Raw genomic sequence first — 8,921 nt, 5'->3', positions numbered from 1 at the left:
GTAGTTGTGCTTCTAAAAACAGATGGAAATGTAATGGTTTTCCTTAATCATGTATTTCTCTTCCTAGTGAGATGCTGTCTTCCAGGAATATTGTTTGGACAAGTCACTGAAAGGATTTAAGAAATGCTAATGTGCTATAATGATGTACTCAGCAACACATCAATAGATGATAATTAATAGTCTTTCATTTCAGTGTTCTGAGCTAGTAGTATTAGTTTCACTTCTCTTGCTAGCCAGAATTTTCTGCTAAGGGATTTTAATTTTACTTTTGTCTTAGACATCAAAAATAATGTCTCAGCCCAAAACTAAACAAGTCTTAATTACTGATCATTTGTTTTTATTTAACATTCACAAATTTCAGTACTGCTGAAGATTGTCAGAGGTAAGACATTCCTGGGTATATCTCAAGTATCTGACTTTGGAACTCTGAGAGATAACATCAATGTGAATGGAGATAATAGAATCAAAAACAATAAGTACTATTTGGATTCTTTGTGTTAGAATGGTGTCACATTTTATAACTGAAAATAGAAGTAGAACTTGTGTAAATATTCAAGTAGATTCTGTTGTAATCAGGTTTTTTATCCTGCATATTTCTAGAGAATAATTTCAAAGAGAGATTTAGATCCTTGATGGTAAACCTGCTTCTGACTTCTGTTGTTTTATACCTTTTTATACCTAAGGTGTCCTCAGTGAAAAGGCCTCTAAGGATGAATTTCCTTTCTGACAGCAGATTTATTATGATATAATGTGTTACTTAAATAAATGCCAGGCAAGTGAAAGACATTCCATCTGTTTTGAAATATAGCAACAATGATCACGTTTTTAAACAGTATGTTTTTGCAATTTCATAATATCTTTCTATACTTCCTGTATATGAAGAATATATCTTAACTTTTCTGATCTTTTCCTACAGACATCACAGATTCAGTAAAAGACTTATACCTCATTTATTTAAATTTTTTCTCCTTTTTTTTTTATTTCCCCCCCACTCCTATATAACAAGCTTTACATTTAACTTTATGAAATTAAATCTTGAGGTAATTTTAAAAAAATAAAAACTGTGGTCTACTAAAAATAACTGTAATTTATTTTTTTACAAATTATTGCAAATTATTGCAAATATTGAAGCTTATTCCAAGTTGTTTCCCACAGCCATTGTGATCCTAACAATCTTCCTGAATTCCTGTCTTATCTGATGATTTTTTTTCATGGTGATCAACCCTAGAAAAAGAAAATGTAAAACATGAAACAGTCTTGTGTGGCACCTGAGTGTTGTGCTATACCATTTCCTTTATTGTTTTTCTCTTTTTTCCCTGATCTCCAGTGGTAGGAAATAGGGAAGGCTGCCAAATTAGCATTGAATGTTCTTAGTGGTTTGATTTACTGTTCATAAACTGTTAAGGAACTGATTACTGCATCTGACAGCTAATCAAGTGACTGAGTGATACTTCATAAGCTTGGAAAGGATAGTGCAACTGTCTCTGCAGAGATTTTATATGCTAGACATGCCTCTGAAAGCAGCGTCTGTAATTGTCTGTTCAGATGAAATGCTAACTTCCTCCCTCATAGAACATCGCTTTGCTTAACCAATTGACTAAGCACAGCGGCTCTGCAGAAAACAAAGATCCACACAGGTTATTTTAAAGACTTACTATAGATGCATGACATCTGCTGGCTTATATTTCTCCAGTTTAAATGCACCAACAAGAAATCAAGAACTTGACTTGGTCCTTATCCATTGCTTTGGAGTAAATTTGACTGTTATGGTAATAAATTTTTAATTGCCCTTTTGGCACTATAATAACAAAGTAATTAGTATTTTTGACAGAAACCTGAAAGACAATTATGCAACATGAATTTTTCATAAAAGTGATGTTACTGCCTGTTTGGCAAACAAGTAATAGATCCAGGATTTTCTCACCTGAAGGAACCTCCTAGATAGCGCATCCTCCGACTTCTCTGGTACAGCTGTTCAAATCAAATTTATCTAAACAGTTGCAGTGTTTTGAAATTTTCAGTGTCTCTGTCTTAGCTTTTTTACTTCATGCAAAAAAGAAAAAAAGTGCTATTTATATTAGTTAGAAAATTATGTATTAAAAAATGGGGAAAACTTGATTAAGTTTTCTTCATGATCTATGTTCTGGTTCTATGCTAAATTGTTTGACTAGTTCAGTCCTTTCTTGACCCTTTTCTCCACAGTGAGGCAAAACCATGATTTTTTTTTAGTGAGGTGTTTGTTCACAAAGGAATTATCTTTCTGCCTTCTAACAGATTGCTTGATTCAATTTGTTTTATGCTGCCTTTACTTCAACATAAGTGGAGTGTGTACACTTGCAGTCACAACCACCCTCACTGCTGCTTTATGTCATCCAAAGGAAAAAGGATTGATCCTTTTCTAAGAAAAGTATGATTTTGTACTTGCCTATACAAGTAATAGCATAAGGAATTTCATCCAATTTTATTATGAGTCACAACAGGAGCAACCATTAATCAACAGGACAGCCACTAATCTGAAATTTTCAATAATATCAACTTTTCTATAGGTCTCAGTAAAGGAAGGTCTTATGGACGTGCATTTTGGATTGAAAAGAATTCCTCGTAAATATGCTGTCAAGGAAATGTTGTGCAGATAACATGTACAGGCATGCAAGCAAGGAAATTGTGCTCTCTATCTGACTTTCTATTGAAGTTTTTGGAGTCAGGACAGATTACTGTGTGTCAGAAAATGAAACATAGAAATTATATCTCTTAAAGTATTTGCTGTGCATGCTCATGCTTCACCTGTATCCTGGCAAAGGAAATTTCATGGAACCACCTGTTTTATTACTATAAATTTCCTGCCTGCCCCAATGGAAAAGATAGTCCTTGTTTATCAAACATGTTAATTTCTCTAGCTCTTGCAAACAAAGTATTGAATAATTGAACCTTCAAGCTAATCTTAAACTTAATTTTTTCCTTCAGATTTTGTGTAAGTATGAAGTATTTAATAACCTGTCCGTGTGAAAGTGCATGTAAGTATGTGGCAGCCTTATCTGAGTCCTGATACAGTTCGGCTTCATGCTGATGGCAGAACAGCAATAACTGCAAGAAAGATATTCAGATTACATTTACTCTGATAAGATGAATCAATGCTTTGACAGAGCATCTGAAGTGGAGAAAGGCCTAAAACTCAATGTCTGGGTTAGTCTTTTTCAAATTTTGGACTTACAGATGAGTTCTGGTTCCATTTTTTTCAGTTGTATCTGTTGCAGCCATATGATTCCTAGTGTATTTATTGTTTATCTCACAAACTGGGCCTGCCTTCAGGAGTACTTCAGTTTGTGTCCTTGGATTATGTTCTTTAAAATGCCTTCTTTTCCACTGAGTGCCTCTAAAAATACACTGAATGATATTCATGCTACTCTACTTGATGTAACATTTAGTGCAAGACTCTATGTCATCTGGAAAAAAAAAATACAGAAAGTCTTACAACAAACAACTTTAACTCTTCTGGGAAGGAAAAAAAAAAAGTATGTAACTAAAACATGTATGACAGATTTTTCATGTACACATTGCAAAAAAAATTAGTCATAAAGAATCATATCAAAGCAAATTGTAACTTAGTTTTAAACTCGACAGCTGTTAAATATTCTAGATTCCTGATATATAGCTAGGGTTCATTAGCAGTCTTGATAAAATACAGCATACTTTCCAATACATTAAATAAATGTGAGACACATAATTTTACACAGTTGTTGCATTGCAAAATTAGTGATCAATCTTATTCTCAGCTTGTTTCCTAAATATGAGAATGTTGGGATGTCAGAGGTAATTTAGGGTTCTGCAGGCTGGCTTGCTGTTTCTAAGTGCTCCTGGAAGAAAAAGATTAACTTTGCTCAGTCAAAAATAGATGAACTCCTTACCTTAATGTATGATTTAACTGTGTTCCTTTATGAAATAATACATTGTAATGGCAAAATTGTCTAGAATCAGGCTGGATGTTGAAAGCAGATGATTTGTAATGCATGAAGTTAGATGCTCAGAAGAGACTTAAAAAAAATTTCCAGAGAGTATATGAGCATAAAACTCTACATAAAATTAGCGGGATGAAAATGCAAATTAAAATTTGGTCTGATTGACAGCAATAGCAGAGATTTCTGAGTCTATTGAACAGTCTCCCAAGGAAACCATCTGGCATTGGCAGAGAGATTGGCACAGTGTTTGGCAGGGTGGCATCCATCTCTCCTGAATCTAATGACTCAATTTTGTTTCTTCTCTTTTACTAATAGCATCGTGTTCTCCTGCAAATGTGACTGATTTCTGGTCTCATTTACTGCCATATGATTAAATGAAAGTATATGCAAGAAGAGACTGGGTATTTGATAGATATAAGAAATCATGGTTGATGTGAGGGTCCATCATACAGGAGTAGCTAAAAAACTGATTTTTAGTATGTAGTTATCATCAGTGAAATTATATTTTTTTTTGCTAATAGGATAGAAAGCTTCTGTAATTCCAGCTCTGTGTGATGCCAGCACTGGGTGGTAGACTCCACAGCCCAACTTACTAGGTCTACTGAGTGGAGAAAATTTGTTTGAATCTGAAGCATATGTCTAAACAACCTGTGAATTCCATGCTTTAAATGACAATATGTATGTTCTACAGGCAGCAGTTAAGCAAAGATATTTCTAGTTTAGTATTAATCTCTTACTTTAAGGACAAATAATGTAAAATACAAACTGAAATTAACCAGATTTCATAAGCAAACAAATTTTGTGAGTCTTTTAATTTTTGTAAAAATGACAAATGCCTTTACATTGGTTCAGTTGATCCATCTTAACAGTTTGACTAATGTTATTTAGTCAGATAAGATGCCAGACTACTAATGTTGAAGAATACCAGTTCCTTCTCTTTTCCCATTGTTTACTTATACATCAAGTCCCTTCACACAGCAACTTAAATTGCCACTGTGGTGTTCTGCATTTATGTGGTACTGCTTGAGAGCACTGAGATTTGAGGCATTATTATATTAGACCTTAGGTGTGTCTTACTGATCCAGTGTGTGCCATGCTCTGTTTCTCCAAACCAGCATGAAACGACTGGAGTCCGCTCGATGTTGAAGTGCCTTTATAATTTTAGTGTCCTGTAATCTTCTCCACTAATATGCAGAGCTGTTGTGCTAATCCTGAACTCTCAAACACTCATTTCATAATCAAACTAAATGTCATGCAGACACTATAACATTTGTCCTACCTGTCAAATCTAATTTTGTTTTCAGCAGCCACCCTAAATAAGCATGGCATAAGTGCTCTTAAGCTCCAAGTCTATATAACAGAATTCAAGGTCTTCAGAGGTAATCTCCTTGCTAGAATGAATGAGCACTGCTGTCAGTGTAGTAATACAGACTAAAAATACAAACTATTTTTCTAGTTTCAGACCTTTAAATTGATCCATGAGGAATACAGATGAATATTAAAGAGATAAGTAGATTTTTTCCCTTAGTATTTGACCCATCAGTTCTCAAACAACTGAATCTCATACATTTATTATTCAAGCTACATCAATAGTATCTGTGGAGCATGGTTTATCTGAAGTTCAGTGTGTGTGAATTTATTTTGCAACCTGGCAGATAAATAATTCCCATAAATAAACTGGCTGTATCTTGACAGAGGCTAAAGAACAGGATTGAAGTGGTGAAGTTTGTGTGAGAATCTTACTACTTGACCTGAAATATACTTATTTAGATAGGCTTAGATAGTCACTTCTCTGAGACACACAGACCATCTTTTAATTAAGGTTGTGAATTTTGCAAATTTTTAACTGATTGAATTCCTATGAGAAACCAGAAAAAAAAAAAAAAAGTCTGAATTCTCAGTCAGAAATATACAGGATTTTTCCCCACCTACTTCAGTCTTTGGACAAATATCCTGTTCTTATATAAATGTATACAATGCCCAGTTCAGTTTTTACCTCTAGGCCTAGTTGCAATTTAAGTAATATACTAACAGATAAAACCTTTATCACTTTGATTTATATCATAATAGAGAAACTTTCCTCCTGTTCACAAACAGTGGCTTTTCAAGGGTCAGGTATAAAGTCTTATCCAACCCCAGTGTGGAATTTCTTCAGCTAAGCTTTAATAAATATAACCACTTAAAATGTTTTGATACACACAATTAATTATTTGTTTCTTTGGCATTACAAGGTGGTTCTGAAAATTTTCAAGAAAAAGGAAGGAAAAAAACCCACAGGCATCAAGTATATGTTCATGTCAGTAGCATGGTTAAATATCTTCAATTCTTCAAATCTTCTGTACATGGGGGGTTTCAGCATGTTTTCTGACAATTAGTATTTTGTACACAAAAGTCTTTTATTGCCTTTGTTAGGCGAGCAGATTGTGAACAACATAAGCAATTATGTCGTTGGGTCTAACTGGCAGGGTGAGGATCTCTGCTGTATTCCTTTTTCATCCCGTTTGAACTGTCTGTTGAACAGCTGAATATCTATTTAGAGTGTTTCCTCTCTCAAAGGTGCTGCCAGGTCTTTTCATCTGACATCTTTCAAAGTACCCTACTTCAATTTGTTTCCATGCTTCCTCTGCACTACATCATGCAACTTTCATTAAAAAAAAGCCATTTTTGGCATGGAAAGAAAGCTCCTGCTGTTAGCAGGAAATCTCTTGGAAAAACTCTTTAATGCTCAATTACATATGTTGAAGCTTGGCTGGAAATGAAACCTTCATGTTCCTGTTATGCAGCCTCTGTTCTAAAACTGGAAGACACTGGCCACCCAACCACTCTACCCATTACAAAATGAGCTTTCCTGTTTTTGTGGTGTTTTTTGTAAAACCAGAGTGCTTTGGAGGAAGTCAGATTGGGACTAAAAATCCGCAAGCTCTTTGATGGCCATTTAAGTACTACTGGAATGTTACATACTGCACATATGACACAGAACTTTCACACAAAGGTCAGTTGTTCAGGTTGTGGTTATCTGAGATTCCTTAGAAACAAACATTTAAAATGTTGAGATACAAGTTTTTGTTTCAGGGATTGCCTCAGCAAAACAATACACAATACCTGTGCAGCATAAGAGCTTAAAAGCATTTTTCATTTTATCTGGGATTTGGTTAATAAAACAAGACATAATTAAATGTCATGTAAAAAAATGATAGAAAGATAGAGTAATTTGTAGAATTTCAATATGCCTAAAAGTGATAAAGGGCTGTACATGCTTTTCTTCTGGCTCTTTTCCCTGATCTTCCCAGTAACTACTGGGAGATTTTGAGTCAAAAGTGAGATGTATGCTAGAAAATATGCTAATTATAAGCAGTAGGACAAAAGTGGACTGAGAAAAGAATAGGTCACCAAAATATAATTTAGGCATAATGTAGGCAATTGAAGCATGATATGCAGGTATACCAAATAAATAGAAAAACAGCACTTCTATAATAATACTGACTCTCATATTTCCCTAAATCATATTTCCCTTTTCATTATCCATAATGATTAATAGTATCCCACGATAACAATCTTGTTACTTGTTGCTCCTACATTTATTAGTAGTTCTTCAAACTGTATAATATTTTTATAGTGGAATAGGAATCCATTAGAAATTGCATGATGATGTTTTAGCAGAAAACTAGCAATGACCTATGGAGGATGAGGTGGACAAAATGCTTGGGATTTCTATGTGAACTATGTAGCTTGAGAATCTAGTGGAAAATATGATTACTAATTTTGTCCCTGCTTTGATAGAGGAACACTAAAACTTTTTGGTATTGTCATAGAAGTCAAAACCTGATAACAGTTAAAAAAAACCAACCTGATAGGGGTTTGTCAGCTTTGTATTCAGTAAGTATTTAATTTTAAACAATGGTTTAAAATGGTACAGAAGCATTAATGATTAGAAAAAAGGAAACAGGAAAAGGAGTTCAGAGACAAAGAAAATTGAAAGCCAAACAAGTGAATAGCTCTTGAAAGAAAATGAAAGCTGTGGGATGAGAAATATGCAAAGTCAAAATGCAGAAGGAGCATTTTTAATAACATGGGAAAACTTGAAAAGTTGAGAAGATAATGGAGGACAGATTAAAAGATAAGAAGAGCCTAAATATGTTTTAATAAAAAAGTAAGATTCAGTGGCACACTTGGCAAAGACAATTTTCCAAGAAAACAGGAAACCTTGAGTCTAACAAAAAGCATCAACTATCAATTGCAGACAACAGAACATCAACAATTCACTGAAAATATACAAGAAATGCAAGCCGTAAGAACCAGCGGTCCAACTGAGTGAGCAATCTCCATTTTAAATCTCAGAAATTTGGAACTGCTTGCTGTTTTAATGTGTTTTCTTTCACTTTTAATTGAACTTGCTGTTTCATCATGCATGTTTGTATTTTGAAGGTCTTAGATAATTAAAGGACAGTGAGTCTTAGCAGCATTAATAGAGGACATATGCATTGGTTTCAATGAGTGAGAGGACAGGACTGTTGGATCGAAAGTGCACCATACTTCATGCGGCCTTCTCTTGACTGTAAAAATCTTCAGCAACTGTGTCACAACAAATTATGAGAATTTTTGCTTCCTAAGCATTTGTGTAGATGAGCACGCAGGCAGACTAACTTCATGGATGAGGTTTGGGGTTTTTTTTTTACCAACAGGTGGAAGCAGAGAACTCTTTAACTTCTCCAGTGTAAGAAGATAGTTTGAAGTTATTTCCCCTTCCTCATTTTGACAGCTTTTAACCTAATACTAGCTTCTACTCTTGACAATTATGTATTACAGTAACTGAAAATGCAAAACAGGGGTACATTAGTTGCAAAAGCAGAGTAAATTGCCCCCTCTAAACATACACTGACAAATAGATGTAGCTCACTGTTAAAACCCAGATTAATACAGTTCTTAAAAGTTCTGTCATGACCTAAATAAATACAAGGAAACACA

Source organism: Pseudopodoces humilis, chromosome 4, assembly GCF_049639895.1.
Source record: "Pseudopodoces humilis isolate 2021_Gansu_Grassland_sample_001 chromosome 4, ASM4963989v1, whole genome shotgun sequence".
NCBI lineage: Eukaryota > Metazoa > Chordata > Aves > Passeriformes > Paridae > Pseudopodoces > Pseudopodoces humilis.
The sequence above is the reverse complement of the archived record's forward strand: the minus strand, read 5'-3'. Positions refer to the sequence as shown.